The 20168-nt window shown below is 38.9% G+C and overlaps 1 protein-coding gene across 4 annotated transcripts in view; it reads right to left on the bottom strand.

The window, feature by feature from the left end:
* FAM83B (family with sequence similarity 83 member B) overlaps window positions 1-20168 on the bottom strand; it is a 77865-nt gene that overhangs the window by 36131 nt on the left and 21566 nt on the right. Inside the window, exon 2 of one of the 4 annotated variants that reach the window (XM_023755566.1) lies at window positions 8439-8628. The exons of the other annotated variants lie outside the window; for them this stretch is intronic. The gene's annotated coding sequence lies outside the window, so the exon portion shown is untranslated. The remainder of the gene's footprint in view (window positions 1-8438; window positions 8629-20168) is intronic. 4 annotated transcript variants of the gene reach the window in all.

Raw genomic sequence — 20168 nt, 5'->3', positions numbered from 1 at the left:
TCAGGAAATGCTCAGCAGTGAAGACATGCTAATTAAAACTTGAAGGTTAAAAAGAAATCAACAGGAAGGCGCACTGCAGGAGAACAGAGAGGTAAGAGGTTCCCAACACAGTCCAGGCAAGAGACCAGGCAGGCCTGGAGCGGAGCAGATGGCAACAGGGGCAGAGCAGAGAGAGTCAATCTGGTCTATGTCGGCAATAGAATCAGAGCATCTTTATACAAGTTTGGATGGGGGTTTGGGAAAGTATGTGGGAGAGGAAGGAGTTAAAAAAACACACCTGATTTCAAGATTATGATTTTGAACACATGGTAAGATGGTGATACCATTATCTGAGGCAGAAAATATAAATATAATGTCTGATTTGGAAGAAGGGGTGGAGCTCAGTAAGGAAAGTACTAAGTTCGGCTCACACGAAGCACTCGGGTGGAAATATCCAGAAGACAATGATTGTGAACTGGTGACAGGCAGCCCTTCATTCTTCCTGGCCTTTGTCCCAATTCTCACTAAGTAACAAATGCCCTCCAAAGACCAGCATCGCCATGTCTGAGTCTCTACAAAGTGTAGAGAGGACCGGAGTCTGCTTCACTCCAAACAGAGCTAGTGATGAGTCTCCTGAGGGACTTGGTCATTCCCGCACTGCTTCGGGCGACACAGGGAATTCTTTCTTGAGCTAGAACATCAGATAGCAGCAGCCATAGGCAGGTTCAAGGATGCCAGAAGCTTCTTGTTTATCTTGGGCATTAATTCCCTGGGATATATATTATGTTGGATCCTTGGAAACCCTACTTAAGAAAAAAGTTTAAACATCCAAAGGGGGGCAGGAAGAAAATAAGACTTAGCCACTCTAAGAAAGGTCAACCGCAGTGGAGGAAGGGACGAAGAAATGTGTTAGTTATATGCAACCAAGGTAAATGAGTGATATCATGATTTCTGGAATGTCTGATGTTGGAGCCCGGGGCAGGCCATCGCCAAGTATCCCACAAGAACCTATGGATTGTTTTCTAGTTCAAATCACATAAGCAGCCAGAGGAGCTTCTTGACTCTTCTCTGTTTCTCTAAAAAATGCAGGAAATGTCATTTGAAAGGTGGCCTCCCTGCTCTAAAAGGGCTAAGGAGCAATCAGATAAGGGAGAGACAGCCTTCTGGTCAAAGGCGGAGAACCCAGAGCTCAGAAACCGTTACTTGGACTAACCAACTGCCCTCACCTAACCCACATTCTACTTAAATTCCTCAGGAAGGACACTAAGCCCTGTCCTCCTCCCTCTTCAAATCTCCAGAAATGTGTTGTCTCTTTACATATAAACTGCTTGTTCCACTTCTCTCCCTCACAGAGAGTTATTGGTTGAATTCTGCTGTGTGTACATGTAATAAGACTTGGGATTTTCTCCTGTTGTTCTGCCTGGTGCCGATTTTATTAAAAGCCTACATGCAAGAACTCCAGGAGGGTAGAAGGGAGGATTCCCCCTCCCTGACACTGATAATGCTAAAAAAAAAAAAAAATGTATAATCCAGATATTTTCCTTATTCGGGTTTTCTCTTTGGCCTAAATAACTGACAGTCTTATTTGATTATGCTATAATTATAACACTGAAATTCCTTAGACCTTAAGATGGCTCACTAGGAAAATAGTACAGGCACTATTTCCTTTTCATACATGTCTAATCCCCACTTGCTTGCCAAAAAGCATCACTGGCTGTGAACTGGCATGTGAGCTACTTAATTCTGCTGTTAGATAGCTTAGTGTTACTGATGTGTCTTTTTTTACTGTCACATTACCCTGCCAGTCCAGAAAAAAAAAAAAAACACAAAAAAAATGACTTAGAAATCCCAGAATATAAATCTACTGAACAAAAGCTTTGACCTGAATTTGACAGCTAATGTAACAGTTCAGTTTTGTGAGTTCTTTTGTCTTTTTCCAGAAATCTGCAGTTTTTCAGATAGAAACTGTCATTAGGATTTCTATCAAAAGTTCTAAGAAAATTTGCTTAGCCTTTCATACCTATTTTCTATTTGTAGAAAATACAATAATAGGTAAGCAAATGTCAGAAATATTAACTTCGTTTAAAGTCTTTCCAATTTAGAACATTTAAACTGCTCAGAATACATTACAAGGCAGACGTGGCTTTCATTATCAGCAAGATTATAAATAGTATTTTAGATTTATCATGGTACCCATAGTTGTTTCCCATCTGTGGTTTCCATACTATTAAGATGATGTTGTTTTCCATGAGGTCACAGGGTGGGTGGGGCACTGCCATGCCAGTACAGCAGCAGTTTTAGCTGGTGAATCTGTCCCAAGTTTGTAAGGTAGGAAGTAACCAGAAGATCTCAGAGAGCGGACATGAGAAGGCATGCAGTAGCATTGAACAGGAAAATAATAACAAAAGCCATTATAATAACAATAACCACAAAGATAACTCAAGAGAAGGCAATCTAGAGAGAGTTTTTTAGCTAAATACTGTCAGGATGGTATCCAATGTATTTTCAAACTATTCTGCATTCCTATTGTTCCCATGTGACTTCTAAGAATCTAGATTTGACTATAATATTCAATGATGTTTAATTTTTTAATGAACTGATTTTTATTAAATAAGTTCCTCCCAAGGATTCTAGCTAACATACATCAACTCAAATTACATATTTTTCTGATAGTTGTAGAAATGTGACTTTCAGCACCAAAATATTTCTGTTGTCTTTATTCTTTCAATCTTAAGTGGAAAACATTACTAATTGTAGACTATCTCCCCTGAACTTCTCAAGCATTACTAAAAGTCATTTAAATCTAGTATTAATTAAATGTATTCTAAGACAACAAAAGTTGTAAAGGTTGTTGACAGTGGCAATCACTACTTTCTGGGGCCTCCACTGTTATGCTTATGATATACACTTGCATATACTTCTTACTAGTAAAGGTTTTTCTCCTGCTATCAGGATGTCAAGCTAACATGTCCATCTCTTGTCATAATGGCTCCTTGTATATACTAACTTAAGACTTGCAATCTGCTCTGCTCTGGGGAATAGGAGATCCAGGAGATTATTTGAATTGTGTGCAAAATAAGGATAAATGGGCTCTGGGGTGGAACCAAGTAGCCAGTTTCATCAAAAAGCTGTAATTTTTGGTCAAGTCTATTTTGGCTGTCCTAGGGCTGATGTGTTTATCTCTTGGTTCTCTGCATCACTAGATTGATGCTATAAACAAGGCAGCCAGCTATGGAAAGGCAGTGTATGAGGTATATACTTTTAGTTTAAGCGATCGATGAAGTATTTTAACCAACAATCTTTTTTAACCTACAACTTGTTATTGGTTATTGGTTTCAGAACTCATTTTTTCCTAACTTAATTGAAGCCGACCTCACAAAAACAACGCAAAGTAAAAATTATAAACGTGAACCTGGTATGTTTATTTTCATAATATATGATGTCATGATATGTGAGTGTGTGTTAAAAGTCTCTGTTGCAACAACTGTGTTTCAGCACATACTGCTTGTGAAAGTAAAAGCAGAGCCACAAACTGGCACATCTACCTAAGGATAAAAAAAGACATACGTATATTATAAAAAAAAAATGTACAAGTCTCAAGAAAGTGCAACAAAGCATAATAGACTTTAATCAAGGCTATAATGATAGTCTGAAGGGACCTTCACATGGTATTGAATCTACCCCTTTATCTTCCAAAAAACATACGTGCTTCAGTCTCACAAAATGTGATCTCTCTAGCTCAACAGTGATCACTTCTTCAATGCCTCTTTGTAATGCTTATTCTCACTGATCCAGATTTTGGATGCTAATGTTGTTATTGTTCTCCCACAACCCTTCTGAATGATTCAGTTCACAACAATAAAGTATTTGTAAACTCCCCAATGATAAGACAGAGACTTAGGTTTCAGTCTTAGGTCTACCAAGAATGAGTTGCTATCCTTGGTCTAATTACTTAACTTTTTGGAATTTTAGTTTCTTTACCTGAAAAATGGTAAGATAAAATATACCCTCCAGTGTTTTCAAGGATCAAATAAAATACTCTTTTTTTAAAAAAAAATATATCTTTATTGATTTCAGAGAGGAAGGGAGAGGGAAAGAGAGATAGAAACAGCAATGATGAGAGAGAATCACCGATTGGCTGCCTCCTGCACGTCCCCCAATGGGGATCCAGCCCGCAACCCAGGCATGTGCCCTTGACCGGAATCGAACCTGGGACCCTTCAGTCCACAGGCTGACGCCCTATCCACTGAGCCAAACCAGCTAGGGCTAAAATACTCTTTTAGGTCCATAGCATCATATTTAGTACATAGTAGTAAAAGTTAAGTGTAGAGCTGAGTGAGATTCAAAGTCAGGCAGCCTGGACCCAGAGTTCCTGCTCATGATGACTGACCTAAGCTGCCACATACATCTGTATATCTTGAAGTTTCTTTCTACAAGGTCTGATATCAGATTTGCCCCTGCTTATTTCTAATAATCTTTTGGCCAAACAAAGCCATTCATCATTAGAATATTTAATTCCAAGGGTCGGTTATCCTTGCTAATGTGTCATCTATTGAAAACTGAAGGAACAGAGTGTGTATTCTATTTCAGTCAAAACCAAAAAAATGTTAAATCAAACACCAGATGGCTGAGGACAAACCCATGCAGAGTTCATTTCTTAGGATCTCTAAGATGCCACATATTCTTAATTAAAATCTCTTTAAGTATGTTCTCTCAAATATAAGACATGTGTGTAAACTAGATTGTATTTGTACATTCTGGGGCACATTTGTGTATTTTATTGACAAATACCATACACATATGTCAAGTTACAGAAAGTAGATTATATTTCCCAATTTATCTATGAGGCTGTCATATTAAAAAAAAGTCAAGAGATGTATCAGAATCCAAATAAACTGCATGTACCATCTGACCACTATTCTATCAGGAAAAAAAAATGCTTCTAGGACTTGGAGTTTGCAAATTCTTGGCTGGCCCATTGCTTCTTGAATTTATGTATGGAACAGTTGGGAGAGCCACTTAAATCAACAGATACCACACTACAGTCACTGAAGGCCATTCATTGGCTACAAGTCCCTACAGCATTTCTGTGATCCAAGTGCAAAGATACTCTTAAATATCAACTTAGAGAGAAATCTTTTCCCTTTCCCTTAAATTAACCTTTTACCAAAAAAAAAAAAAAATGTAAACATCCAAATGAAAAAGAACAGTTTTCCTCTTGGAATAATTAAAGAGCACTGTTCTCTAACCACCATAAAACATAGACAGCGGTTCTCAATCTGTGGGTCGCGACCCCTCTGGGGGTCGCACGAGCCTTTCACAGGGGTCGCCTAAGACCATCCTGCAGATCAGATATTTACATTACGATTCATAACAGTAGCAACATTACAGTTATGAAGTAGAAACAAAAATAATTTTATGGTTGGGGGTCACAACATGAGGAACTGTATTTAAAGGGCCAGAAGGTTGAGAACAACTAGGTTAAGATAAGATGACAAGAAACCAATTATATTTTAGCACTAATAACACTTAAAGTCACTAGAATGTCATATCACTTGCAAAATGGAGAAGTAGGAGGGCTATAGTAATTAAATATTGAGGCCCCACATATATACACATGTGCACTATAAAGTACTCTTTAGAGATTCCTTTTATATTTCTCTGCACATAAATATTACCAAAGGAGAATTCTTGATGCTGAACTTTAGAAGGTTTTAATAAAAAGAATATCTTTCCATCTACATCACTTTGTTTACGTATTAAGCCTTAGATTTAATTTAGAGATTGGCTCCGTTTGTAACTTGGTTCAGTAGAATCACAATATTTTAATTGGTTTATGGCTGTTGGACATATAATTGGAAATGTGAAACTTAAGATGCTGAGAATGTCTTCTAAGACCCACCAGGTTAAACATTCATATCTAGAACTATTTTAATATAAAGTGTTAAGTTACTGAACTGATATTAGAAATTGGGCTCATATTTTAAGCTCTGATGTATTTACATAGTTTATTAAACAAGTTAGACTTGTAAAAATTTATCATAATACCCAAAATTATAAAATATATTAGTAACTACAGTACAAATAGATTGTGTTAAAGAACATGTAAGTGGTATAAATCAAGAAAATTCTCAGGAGCACTCTCATCTCACTAGTAGAGATCAAGGCTCCTATATTAGGAGGAAGCAAGATGTCTGTCACAACCTGGTCACACCATCACTCTGCCATCTTCTATTCATTAGAAGGGAGTCACTATGTCCAGTCCACACTCAACAAGAAGGAAATTCAGATCCAACTTTGGGAAGGAGGACCTTTGAAGAGTTGTGGACATATTTGAAAATCAGCATATGTAACATTAAAATCTAGTACACAAAAATATATACAATATTAGTAGGCAGAGATACAGAGGAATATTTCTGGAAGAGGGAAGGGCAAAAGCAAAGATTTAAAGGCATGTCAAATCTAGAAAAGTAGATGGTGACCACTATTCTATCATGAGGTCACCATCATGAGGTGTATAATTAAAAAAATCTTTTACACATTCACTTGCAGGATGAGGTCAGTGATTCTGTGTCACTTACAGAATGCAAAGATACAACAGTGTATAATTATAAAAGAATGACATGGTCAGAATGACATGGTCATTGATCATTCTGGCAAGCGACCGTAGGAATACCGGAGAAAGCAGAATTGTTAAGTAGCAAGATGAGTTAAAGGGACTGATGCAATTAACCCGAAAAGTAGAGAGCAGAACCTGGGCGGTAGCAATGGAGAGAATCAGGAGTAGGTAGATGGGGCAGAAGTCCAAAACTCTGCCTGATGACAAAACTGGAGGTATAAGATGAGAGAGGGATGAATCACATGTGATTCTGAGATATTATGGCCTTGGTGTCTAAGAAAGTGATAATGCCTTTAACAGTGAGAAGACCAGAGAAAAACTTTAGTGAGCTTCATAAACTTCTGGCAACTGTTTGGACAGTCTGCGTTTTGAAAGTCCAGTGCGCCATACAGGTAAAGACACTGGACCATGGGATTTAAAGGCCAATGTTCAGAAGCCCAGAGCTGTAAATGGCAGTAGTAGCTGAAGGTGTAGAAGTGGAAAGCAGGAATAAAATGTGGAGAGATAACAGATTCAAGAATAAAAAAATCTTTTACGCATTCACTTGCAGGGAGTCAGAAAGAGAGTTACCAAAAGACATTAAGAAACAATAGAAGTATAGGGAAAGAATGGAGAGAAATACATGGAAACCAATGGTAAGAGAATTGAGGGTGAACACTACTTACAGAGAAGTGGAAGAAACTGTGGGTCATTAGAAGGTCGCTGGCATGTCTTGACCACGTGGACAATAGAGGACTATGAGGCACCAGATTAGGAGAGGAATGGAAGAGAAATCCAGACTGCAGTGTTGACGGGAAAGAGAAATAAGGAAGTAGGGACACTTGATGGAGACTTTCTTAAGGAAGTATAACAGTTGAAAAGTAAGAGATAAAGAATGGCAGAGAGATGATAGTGGATGGAGGCAAACAACACTATAGAGGAGTGTCATATTGGAAAGCAGAACGGAAATAACCATAAATACAAATTAAAATTGTAAAATTCAAAGTAATTCAATTGGAGGGGGGTTAAAATCAGAGATTTTTATTTTTATTTATGAGAAAATTTTTTTAGAAGATAGCTGAAATTAGGCTTTCTTTCCTTTTTTTTTTTAATCCTCATCTGAGGACATGCTTAGAGAGAAGGAGGGGGGGAGAGAGAGAGACATGTATGGGAGAGAGAAACATTGATCAGTTGCAGGAGCATGAGAATCGAACCCACAACCCAGGCATATGCCTTGACCTAGAATCCAACCGGCAACCTTTCGGTGCACAAAATGATGCTCAACAAACTGAGCCACCCAGGCAGGGATGAAATTAGGCTTTCGAGGTGGAAAAGTGGAAGTTTAAAGGACATCACCTGGGAAGTCCCCAATCAGGTAGGAAGCAATGGGGATTATCTAGGGAAGCAGCCCTTAGCATTTGAGAAGAAAAATATTCAATCCAGTTTTAAATGTTAAGCCCCATGATAAACAAGTGTAATTTTAAACATTATTTTTATCACTGTTTTTTTTATCACTACTCTGGTTACATGAGTTGAATAGATTGTTACACAGGAAATGGCGATCTATATAGCAGTTTCTTCAGCAGTTACCAGCCCAAAGGGAAGTTTTGGTTTGTGAAAGAAAATGTACACTTGCTTATTTTCATGCTTTTAAAGCTCTAGGAGTCAACTAATTATTGAATGGCTAATGATCACACAAAAACAGCTGTGAGGCTTTCTTCATTTCTGCAGGAAGAGTACCGTGACGGCCTCCTTATATTAGCACAGGTGTACCAAGGGGTGGGAGGAGAGGTAGGGATGAGTGGAGGCTGCAGGGATCTGCCCTGGTGAGAAGGAGCATATTATTACTGATATTACTTACAACTGTCAGCACATGGTGTCATGAAAAGCAGACTGCATTTTGGTCAGTCTCAGCATTGTTTTTAAATTCCTTAGAGCCGATGAGCTTTCTTACTGCCTGCCCCCAGGGCAAGTAGCTCCCAATGCGGCCTCTTTTGTTACGTCATTGCTTACCAGTACAGGAAATCAATTACTTTATCATGGGAAAAGTCCTAAGTGAAAAAAATCAGGAGGCACGTTTTTATACATAAGCTCAAGTATGATCTCAGTATACTACATATATATATTTTATTTCAAAGGACTATATAAGGCATTATATATGCCTACACACACAAACATATGCACATGTATTTCTCTATCCATCTATTTATCTAACAAGGAAGAAAATTTCTAACTTGTATTTTCTTAAGCCTTCCCATTATTTTTTTCATATTTTCTACAAGGAATATATGTACTCTAATAAAAAAAAATAAATCTGTACAATATACATTTGTTGAACTAATAAGTTGAACTAGTAAGAAAACAGAATAGTGTTTGCCAACAAATATTTTAAAGGTATTTTATCTATCTCAAAATTTTTCTACTTTGAAATTTCAGGAAGTATCTCTATAATACTCTGATACCTAAAAATTAAGTAAGTGGGGGGAAAAATCCAGACCCTTTGTAAAACATAGGTCTGTCACATAAATGTCAATGCATTGGCAATATTTTATCAATATATTGAAAGGAATTTTAGGGTTAAAATAGGCAGGTTTAGGAAATCTTAAGAATAAAGAGGGTCCATGGGGGAGGAATGCATAAGTGAGGGCTTAGAGCCACCAGAAGGCATAAGTTCACAGAGAATAGAAAAGGTGCCACAGGATAAGGGGCAAGGAAGACATACATTCACAGAGGATAAAGAAAAGTCACAGAGTATGGGGTAAAAGGAAACATAGTTTCACAGAGGACAGAGAAATGTCAACAGATGCTGGAAAGTGGGAAACCTATGTTCACGGGAGATAGAAAACATTACAAGATAAAGGGGAGAGAAAGGGGGGGCACCACGAGGGTTTTGAACTTTGAAGCTGATATTTTGCAAAAGACTGACCCATTAGAAAAGCACAGGGTCATAAGTAGGGAAGGAGTCCAATTAGAAGGGAGCATGAAGAGACAAAGAACTACCCAGCCTTCACAAACCTTAGAAAAAGGGGCTTAGTGGGTTACCCTCTTGGGAACCTCTCCCTACGTGGGAGTCTGTATTTGCTTCCAATAAATTTCCACCCTTTTATTAACAAGTACTTTTAATCTGTGAATTTTATTTTTCAAACTTTGTGAGCAAGAACCCACGGGGGGGGGGGGGGGGGGATCTGCTCCCTGCACCCTATGTTTCAATATTTCACATAAATCTTTTACCATGCCCCCCAAATATTAGACATCACTTGAAGTGTTTCTTTTTCCACCTGTATGACCTAACAGCATGCTTTGTACATAGTAGGGATTCAATAAGTAAATATAGAATTAAACTATGTATACAAAATATCCCAAAAATGGGTATGCACACTGTAATAGCTGATACCTCAATTGGAAAATGACATGTATTTTAATAAACTTTGTAATTACTCAAAATGTGTATATAAATTTGGGGGCACTCTATATGTAGTTGAAACTTTTTGTACAGAAATAAACTTTATTGACTTAAAATCAAATAATTAAGACATTTCAAATATAGCTTTATGACCCCAAAAACCACCTTCTTAAGATACAGAATTACATATGTAGTTATATTTTTCAATTATATTATTGGATATACCATCAATAGCAGGAAATTGATAGTATATTCTCAAGAAGACCCTGTGTTTTACATTTAATTTTAGTCGACTCCAGGCTGTTGTTAGCCTGTCAGTGAGCATTCTCCCTTTTCTATTCTCCTCTACATTTTAGCTAACCAACAAAATGTTAATATGTCCGACATCAGGTTTGATGGCCTCGCTGACTTACTCAAAAACATTTCATGACTTCCCACCATCCATATCCACAAAGCTGGGTTGAAGAACCTTCATAATTTGATCTGTCTGCCTCTCTCACCAACCCCCACCTTCCTTTTTCGATCCACTTCTACTCCCCTCTCATCCCATCTTTAAAAATGCCCAACTCTCCACCATACATCTCCTACTCCTCAAAATGTATTCTACCAAAATGATTTACAAAAAATCATGAAAAGGTGATCACCCCAGTGATACCTTCCCAGTTTCTCATTCTGTCTTTCACATCCCTGACCCAGCATATGGGAGTTGCTTAATGATTGCCTTTGGGAGGTTCTGTTTCTCAGGAGGTTATATAATCTGTTTTATTAGGTCCTGGATCAGCATCCAGTCAGTCTTCTTATCTCACACTCTGTATTTACCCATTCCTCTGTATCTGAATCATATCCAAGTTATTTTTAATACCATCCATCAGAATCAGGACTGATCTCCAAGCCCAGGCACTCTGTGTTTAGATTCTAAGTGAACCCTAATCTCTACTTAGACACATCTGCAGGTCTTGGTGGCTGGGGTAATACTGTCAACCATCCCAAGGCTGCGGTGGAAATGATAAAGCCTCTGTAGCTTGGCCTCTGTGTCTGCTTCCTAATCCAACCCTCTGCTGACTCTGACACCAACTTCGAATGACATTGCCATCATTCCAATTGCTTAAGCCAAAAATTTTGGAGCAATCTTCTATTTTTCAACTTATTTGACATCCACATTTCACTGCCTTCAAAATATACCCCAAATCCAACCATCACTGAGCATCTGAGACATGTTCATCCCACACTTGAATTGTCTTAATAGCCTCTGCTATTCTTAAGCTTCTCGAGTCCATTTTCAAAACTGCAGCCAGATGTATCCTTTTAAAACAGCATATTTGAAATGGATCATCTCTCTCTTTTGCTCAAAGTTCTCCAGTGACTCCCCATTAGGCACAGAGCATAAGCCAAGGTTCTTATAATGGAGGGCCTGTGAGGACCTCCATGTTTCCTCTTTAAACTCACCTACTCATCTCCCCTTTGCTTTCTGGTGTCTAGCAGTTGTTATCCATACTGTTCCTCTATCAAACAAGAAGCCATGTTCCTGTTCTAAACCTTACTATACATATATATAGTCAGGCTGGTGTGCTCTGCTGGCAAATAGATGCATGGCTCATTCTCTCTTCCCTCAAATCTGGACTCCAGTGTCACTTTCTTGATGAGACCTACTCTGATACCTCTATCTAAAAATACCCCCCCCCTCAACACACCAATCTCAAGCCTCCTTCCCAACCATATTTATGATTTGTTTTTCTCCATAGCAATCCTCATTTATTATGCTTATTATCTCCCTCCCTATTTGTATGTAAGCTCCATTCAAAGGTATGATTTTTTGGTATTTCATTCTCTTATATATCCCCAGAGTTTAGAACGGAAGGCAGTAAATAAATATTTGCTGGGTGAATGAAGAGCCTGCCTTCCCTTTCCCTGTAAGGCTAGCCAAAGACTGAATGACACCTCCGCCCCCCCTCACAGTTGAACCCAGCAGAGGCCAAAAGACAACTTCACTGTCTGAATGTCCTCTTACTTTTTTGAATCGTCCCTATATTTGAACTCCAAAAACCCATTCCTCTTCAGTGCCTCCTAGTTTGCATTCTAGGTGCTATACCTCATCTACTAATTAGAATTGTATCTCAGTTCCAGGTTTGTTGCTTCTGACTTCTCATAGCAACCCCATATCCTTGTGCCTAGCTCTTTTAGAAACTAAAATACTTCTACAGCACCAACTGTCTCAATCCCAGAGCCTCTCAACTAGGTCCTCCAATACCTCTATTTAGGAATATGTAGTCATTATTACTTTGCAATTATCACCATCTTGGATCATTACTACTGACTAGGTCACATCTACCACAAGAATGCAGATTATTCATCTGTAAAATATGAATGATGAAAGTATGTTATGTCACAGGATGGCTGTGAAGGTCAATTTGGTTATGACACATAAGTACTCAATAAATATTACCTGTTACTCTTTACTAGCCATTAAATCCACTACACAGAATCAGAAGGCAATTCCCCTGCTGATGATAAAAGCAAACCAATTTTTTCAAAATAATTTGAAGAGGGATTGTTTAAAGACCTGAATTATTGATGTAAAAGCATATACCACATGACGAATCTGTGGCAACCCTAGAAGAGCAGGCAGAATCCTTAAAATACAAAATGTCAGTCTAGTGTTCCAGCCCTCATCATCTCAAAAAGGCTTCCATAGCTCACCTCCCTGATATTTTACATCTCATAAGGAGGACAGATAAAGAAAGCTAAATGCCCTTATTCTTATGAAAGTTAACTTTTGATAAGATGCCTCAAGGTGTACCTGAGGTCCTAAGCTTATCATCACATTCAGCTGCAAGCTACATTTTATTTATAACATTTTAAACAAGAATTCCTACAGAGTCAAGTTATCTCCTCTTCCTCCATGTGCCTTTTGCTCCTCCCTCCTGAAATACCACTTGTCCTCTTTTCCTGTGCAGGATTATTTTTCTGGCTTGTCCCTAAAGGCATCTGAGTTTGTAAGATTGCTCAGTTCAAGCCCTATGGAATTTAGGTGTTATTTAGACATTAGGAAAACTCTGTTTTATGAGCATAATGTTTTATGATGACAATTAGTATTGTCATTCCAACAAACTACTAAAGATATGTCATCAGAAAAATGCACAATTCCATAAGTAGTTCAATAAATATTTGGTTTTTATTTTAATCCTGTGACCAAAAGGAAAATAAATAAGCAGAAATAATCATAAAACATAAGCTCTCTGCTTTAGAGATCTGAGTCACACATCTAAATTTTTTCCCATAGTCAGTAACAATCCCTCAAAGTTGAATAGAAAGATTGTACCTGCCACCCATATGCAGTTCCTATAAGAATTGTTTCTCACAGCTTATTTTTTTGGGGGGGTGGGGGGTGGGGGGAGTGAAATTAAAGAGTATCAAAGGATAATAACTGATCAGAGAAAACTGTATTAAAAACATTTCCCTTAATCAGATAAGTCATATGTACTCTAAAATAACTCAAATTTTAAACTGTTTACCCCCCAACAATTAATAGAGGTATAGATTAACATTATCAAGGCAGTGTTTCTGATAAATTTATTGTCCCTACTAGCAATCATAATTTTTCTTTTTAAGGGTAAATTCTTTCTCAAGTTGCCAATTTTCAAATGAAATTCTGTTAAAAATAAAAATCATAGGTGATCTTTAGCTTTTAACTGATAACACACTGGTAAAACATCTGAAACTCATGAATTACAGATGACTGTAGTGTGCAACCAAGTTAAAGGTCTCATTTAATAAAATTTTTATTTTTTCATAACCTTGAATTTTTTTGCTTCAACACAGCATAAAATGTAATCTCTATCAAGAAATCATAGTTTTTTTTGCTAATTATTGTACTCCTTAAATAATATTCATTATCACTTTTGAATTATATCAAAGACTAGAGGCCCGGTGCACAAAAATTTGTGCACTGGGCGGGGGTGGGGGGTCCCCCAGCCCGGCCTGTGCCCTCTCACAGTCTGGGACCCCTCGGGAGATAACGACCTGCTGGCTTAGACCTGCTCCCGGGTGGCAGAGGGCAGGCCCAATCCCTAGGTGCAGCCCCTGGTCAGGCTCAGAGCAGGGCCGATTGGGGAGTTGGGGCGCCGCCCCGTCATGCACAGAGCAGGGCGGATCGGGAGGTTGCAATGCCACCCTCAGTCACACTCAGGATAGACTGATTGGGGGGTTGGGGCACTGCCCCCTGTTACACTCAAGGCAGGGTCAATGGGGAGGTTGCGGCGTCACCCCCTGTCACACACAGAGCAGGGTCCATCAGTGGGGTTGGGGCACTGTCCCCTGTCACTCACAGAGCAGGGCCATCAGGGGGTTGAGGAGCTCCCCGCTGTCACTCACAGAGTAGGGCCGATAGGGGAGTTGGGACACAGCCCCCTGTCACACACAGAGCAGGGCGGATTAGGGGGTTGGGGCGCTGCACCCTGTCACACTCAGGGCAGGGCCAATGGGGAGGTTATGGCTCTACCCTGTCACACACAGAGCAAGGCCCGTGGAGGGGGATTGGGGCGCCACCCTCTATCACCCACAGAGCAGGGCCGATCAGGGGGTTGGGGCGCCACCACTGTCACACTCAGGGCAGGGCCGATGGAGAGGTTATGGTTCTACCCTGTCACACACAGAGCAGGGCCGATCAGGGGGTTGGTGCGCTGCACCCTGTCACACACAGAGCCACAGGGCAATCGGGGGATTGGGGAGCTCCCCCCTATCAGGCACAGAGCAGGGCTGATCAGGGGGTTTGGGCGCTGATCCCGGTGCCGGGAGCCTCGCTGCTCCGCTGATCCCGGTGCTGGGAGGCATATTACCCTTTTACTATATAGAATAGAGGCCTGGTGCACGGGTGGGGGCCGGCTGGTTTGCCCTGAAGGGTGTCCTGGATCAGGGTGGGGGTCCCCACTGGGGTGCCTGGCCAGGCTGGCTGAGGGGCTGAGGGCTGTTTTCCTGCTGGCAGTTGACTAAAAGCTCCCAACTGCTCCTTGTTTTCTTTTTTTTTTTTTTTTATTCTGGGCCAGCTTTAGCTCTGAGGCCTCGCTGCTGAAAACATGGATACAATGTTGCGGTCCGGGGTTGACTGACAGCCAGTTTTGTTTAGCTTCTTATTTGCAACATAGTAATCGTTGCTTAGAGTTGCAGTTGAGAGTCCGGCAAGTGAGGCGGGGAATGTTGGAGTCTGCAGTCCCTGGAGGAAGCAAGCCTCCCTGCTCGCTTCAGTGCATGGCTGCCGGCCGCCATCTTGGCTGACAGTTAATTTGCATAAGGATACAATGTTGCGGTCCGGGGTTGACTGACAGCCAGTTTTGTTTAGCTTCTTATTTGCAACATAGTAATCGTTGCTTAGAGTTGCAGTTGAGAGTCCGGCAAGTGAGGCGGGGAATGTTGGAGTCTGCAGTCCCTGGAGGAAGCAAGCCTCCCTGCTCGCTTCAGTGCATGGCTGCCGGCCGCCATCTTGGCTGACAGTTAATTTGCATAAGGATACGCTGATTAGCCAATGGGAAGGGTAGCGGTCGTACGCCAATTACCATGTTTCTCTTTTATTAGTGTAGATATTTAGTAACTCGTGATAATATTTCATAAACTTGTAGTTATTTAAACCAAATTTTGACAACAAATGGTAGGTCTATAATAAATATGAACTTTAAAATTTTTCAAAACCTTGTTCTTGTTCATAAATATAAAAACCTTGTATAATGTCTTTATTTAAAAAGCTAATACAATGATCACTTTTAAAATTCTAGATGAAAATGGAAAGATTATTGTTTTCTTTTTGTCTATAGAACATGCTCACCCTCTCTTAGCTTTTCATCAGATCTCTGCAGTTTTTTAGATCGTCAGAACTTTAGGTAAGAAAGTATAGTTTAGAATGTTTTCTTCCATACCTGCCTGCTTTCCATAAAAGAGGATGCCTTTTTAGCACATTCTGAATATAAAATATTCTATATCTAAGCCATCTTCACAGTAGATCTTATTTTCAAAAATACTTATGTTGAATCAATATTTTCCCAGTTTGAACTTTCTACAAAATAACACTGGGGAAATACTGTGTTGCTCTACAGCTAATGCAGTGTATATAATCATTATGATACTTCAGAAAGGTGTCTAAGTATTTTCGGGAATAGTCATTTCACAAAAGCTAATAATCCTAGATGGCATTCCTAGTAACATACTGTCTTGTTCAATACCGAACTTTTAAAGAACAAATGCCTAGCCGTGGCCAGGTAGCTGGTGAGAGCATCATCCTGATGTGCCAAGGTTGCGGGTTTGATATCCAGTCAGGGCACATACAAGAAGCAACCAAAAATGCATAAAAAGGTGGGAAAACAAATTGATGCTTCTCTCTCTCTCTCTTTCTCTCTCACTCTCTTCAATTAAAAAATTTAAAAGAACAAATTCCCAATCACAGTGATGCAAAAATACAGACTGATGGATTATTTTTCTTAACTAAATAAAGCTCTGGAATGATGTGGTAAGAGAAGGAGGAAGTGCAGGAGGAAGAAGAGAGGAGTTGTCACCTCAACACCATACACAGGGTATTTAATGTGTGAACGGTGTCATGTTAGATATGTCATCTATTTCATGCCATTCCTGCAAGGATTGTATAAAGTATTAGGATCTCCTTTTACTGCTGGGAAAAATAAAGCTCAGAGAGATTGAGTATAATGTCTAATACAAATGGTCATTTGAGACTCTAAGATTCAGAGTCTTCACACCATTCCGTGAATCCTCTTTTTAAAAAAGCATCATTTGGGCCCAGCCAGCGTGACTCAGTGGTAGAGCACTGACCTGTGAAAGTCACAGTTCAATTCCAGGTTAGGGCACATGCTTCGGTTGCAGGCCCAATCCCCAGTATGGGGCGTACGGGAAGCTGATCAATGATTCTCTCTTGTCATTGGTCATTAATGTTTCTATCTCTGTCTCCCTTTCCCTTCCTCTCTGAAATCAATAAAAATATATTTTAAAAAAGAAAGCATCATTTCAATTTGGCAATTTAAAAAAATCAGTCATGCAAGCCCAAAACTCCATCTTGCAATGAAGTTAAAGAGTCCTTACATGCTATCTTCTTTCCCCTCTCCTCTCCCTTAAGTAACTGTGTTGAAAAGTATATATTTGACGTTATCTTGGTTATTGGTAGTAGTGGAGGGAGTGTGTGAATGGATTGAGGAGAATATGGAATGTGTTATCTCTCTGTATAGCACCAGAAGTTTGGCATAGAAAGAGTATTCCCATACACAGCAACAACAGTTACATGGCAATGTCAGTTTTAACAGGATACCCTCCTTCCTCTCTCTCTCTCCCTGAATAAATATATCGTATACACATTAATATATATTAACAAATAATGCATTATATTCAGAGAAGAGATGTTCCAATTAATAGAAAAAGATAATGATGTCATTAAATCTCACTAAGCAAAATATATTTCCTGGCAGCAACTAATTTTGACTCATCTTCAAAGAATAAAAGTATTCACAGTGAGAGATGGAATAGGGAGGGGGCAGAGAGGAAGTTCTTAACAAAAACTAGGAACATTAGGAGAGAGACAATTGCAGTCCAAGAAAGATGAATACACAAATATCATTTAGTTGGGCAGAATATAGTTGCAAATTAATGCAGACGGAAGTGACACACTATGACACAATAAAAATTATTCATCAATGGACTAATTCAGCAAGGAGTATAACATATTGAAATAATCTTAAAATGGTAAGCACTATGAGAGATTTAGATAGGAATATTAGATTTAAAAGACATTAAAGTGCTTTGCTTGATATATTTCAATAAATAAAAAGATACCTGGGGAGATGCCATAACTTGTTAGTGGCAGAGCCCTGGTGATCAAGCCTCTAATCTAGTACTATTTTTATAATACCAGTCAAATCCCAGGAAACGCCCTATCATCTGTTCACCTTCCCAGTTGCAGCCATGCGACAAGCTGGTAGTTAATGTTTCTCTGTATTACTAATAACTCCCTAGGCCATAACAGACACACCCAGGGAACACTGACTCAGGGAGGAAACAGGACCTGAACTCAGGAGAGGCGGTACAGAGCACCTCAGGAATTACTCTGCCCTAATTCTCACTAGACTTTTGCTTATGTATCTTCTTGATTTTATATTTCACAAGACTAAGATTCACATCTCATAGAAGCAGCTAGCCTAGAATTAGGAAACAGAGAGGCAAATAGCATTCTGGTTAGACATTTACATATTCCAAACTATCAAAAGTTATAATGCATGGATATCTACCACTGAGTGCCTAGAAAAAAAATTACTTTCATGAAAGATGACTTTAGAGTAATTAGAGAGGATACTTTCATAAGAGGTATTCATAGTAATTAGGAATACATGCATATATCATCTTGGGAACAACTCTTGAGAGACAAATAATTATCTGGGAAAGTCTTGCTAGACGCTATCAGACTTTACAAAGTTGACCCAAATATGTCAACCACATAGTGAAAAATAAAAATAGGTTAGAAAAAGGGCCAGTAAATAAAAATATGGCCCTTTTAGGGCACAAGTAAGATGTTACCTGCAATAGGATTTTCCCAAAGGAAAATTCTCAAATAAAATATAAACATACATTAAAAAAAGAAATAAAAAAAAAGCAAAGGGAAAAAAAAGCAACCCTCTAAACAACTTCTAAGTGACAAGGGACAAAAATAAAAAGAATCAATAAGAACAAATCTATGATTTTCTAAAATATTATAAAGACTATATTCTTCCTTTAAAAGTAAATAATTTAATGATTATATTAAAGTAGAAATCGTGAAGATTAAGAACATAACCTCATTTAAATTGGAGTTATGAGGGCCTACAGGGGAGTTCTCATGCACTACCTCTCCTTGTCAATTCCCATCTCCAACAGGAAGATGTTTTTCTCCTACAACTCCAGCAGGAAGAGGGATTGTCTCCTGGCCCAGCAACCACTCAGCCAATGACAGACTATTATAATTCAGCCAATGAAAAGCCACTATACTTCAAACTCTCATTTTCCTCCAATGGACTCTATTTACAACATCCCCTCCCAGTCCCCCATTCCCTCTATAAAAAAATATTTGTCTCCTTTGTACTCTGAATTTGTGCATGGTTTGCCATTAGACCATGTGTCCCAAATTGCTGTGCATTTCTGTCCCTGAATCAACCCATTTTTGCTGGAGAAATCTGGCTATCTATTTAAGGTCAACCCATCAAACACATATAAATTAATGAAATTCAAAACCAAAATATTTCCAGTAAAGATAAATAAGATATAGTATCATTTTTATTTACTTTCTCAAGGGACTAAAATGTTAACTCGGTGGTTATGGTCAGACTTCAGATGTTTGGATTGATAGGAAACTTGCTTTTGGATTCTTTTTATTATTTTAAGATTTTTCAATAATATGACATTTATATTCAGAGTTCCTTATCTCAATTGCAAACAGAAGAGTGAAAATGGATTTAAATTTTTCTCTGAGATGGCTTGCTGGTTCTGTTTGCTGGTTTAGAGCCCTACTTGTTTGACCTCAGACCTCCACAGTTGCGTAATGTTGATTACCAAAAAATATATCCCCGAGAAATTTGAGGGCATGGAACTTTCTTCTATCTATTAAAATACAGAAAACAGTTCAAAATCAGAAAGTTTATCCTGATAACTAATAGGCTTCCACTGACTCTGAAAGATTATAAGAAACTAGCTTATCTGCTAAGCAAATGATAGTCATGAAAACTGTGCTTAATCTTTAAAAAGCAACGTGTTCTGACAAGCTTTAATTTCATAATAATATTTGCTCTTATTTACAGCAGCAGAGTTGCGCAGCGGAAGCGTGCTGGGCCCATAATATTTGCTCTTATTTAAAAAATTATCACAGGAGCTTGTCCAGTATGGGCTAGTAAATAGTCTAAAATCTTGGAAAAGAGGGTCAATAACCTCAGAAATCTTTAAAATAACAAAGATCTTAAAAATCCTATCTAATAAAAGACAAAAGGGTAATTGACCGTACCTTCACTACGCTTCCCATTGACTAATCAGGGCGATATGCAAATTAACCGCCAACAAAGATGGCGGTTAATTTGCATACTAGGCTCCAAGCGGTGGAGTGAAGCCAAACGTACCCGAAGCCCTGCTGAGCAGAGAGGCCTCACGCCCCGGGATCAGCAGAGCCGAAAGCCTCATGCC

The sequence above is a fragment of the Myotis lucifugus genome, unplaced genomic scaffold (genome assembly GCF_000147115.1).
Source record: "Myotis lucifugus unplaced genomic scaffold, Myoluc2.0 scaffold_80, whole genome shotgun sequence".
NCBI classification, from domain to species: domain Eukaryota; kingdom Metazoa; phylum Chordata; class Mammalia; order Chiroptera; family Vespertilionidae; genus Myotis; species Myotis lucifugus.
This window is presented reverse-complemented; position numbering and strand designations above follow the sequence as displayed.